This window comes from Petromyzon marinus, chromosome 15 (genome assembly GCF_048934315.1).
Source record: "Petromyzon marinus isolate PM22_M1 ecotype Great Lakes invasive population chromosome 15, UKy_Petmar_22M1.pri1.0, whole genome shotgun sequence".
Lineage (NCBI taxonomy): Eukaryota > Metazoa > Chordata > Hyperoartia > Petromyzontiformes > Petromyzontidae > Petromyzon > Petromyzon marinus.
Window position 1 is genome coordinate 4,476,922 of NC_133681.1, and position 837 is coordinate 4,477,758.

The window sequence follows — 837 nt, forward strand, 5'->3', positions numbered from 1 at the left end:
GTTATTTTTTTTTTATAGGAGATAGGATTGTTTCCTGAAAAAACTTTCAATGAAATTGAAGTTCATATAGGTAGTCTAAGAATGTACCTTGTTTTTTACTTTACATTTTACTGTGTAATAAAGTATTGTAATTAATAAATACATACAGTATGTATTCTTGGTTCTTTCGGTAAAGTCACGTAGAAGGGAAACAATAAAATAACCACAACAAGAAAATGTTTATTGTTGTGGTTTTCACACCTGATGATGATTGCTTGTGTTGCAGTCGAAACGTCGTGAGAATTTTATTGTTTTATTACTTTGTTTCCCTTCTACGTGACTTTACCGAAAGAACCAAGAATATGAATCCCTGCAGTTATGAAAGCTTTAAATAAAAAAATACAGTATATAATTTATACAGTACGGTACTGTAAATTGCTCTGTTTTGCTAAATTATCACCATTCTTTAAGACTCCTGGGTAGGCTAGGCCATTTTCGACTTACGATATTTTCGACTTACGATGTTTTCGACTTACGATATTTTCGACTTACGATGGTGGTCGTCGTAACGCATCTCCATCGTAAGTCGGGGACTACCTGGATATAACCAGAGCATGTTTCGTTCGCATGCTCACCTCAACTACCGCGTGTGGTTCATGCAGTACAGTACTTGATTCCTCACAAAATATTTCTGTTTTGTGTTTAAACGTCTTAACACCACCTGCTTTATTGCCAGAAAGGGTACAAAATATATTTTTTAAAATCGAACAACTGTTTATTACAAGTGGGGGGGGGGGGGGGCACGCGCATGCGCGCGCCACTGCGAGGTTTTCCCGCCAAATTCGGGGGGGGGGGGGG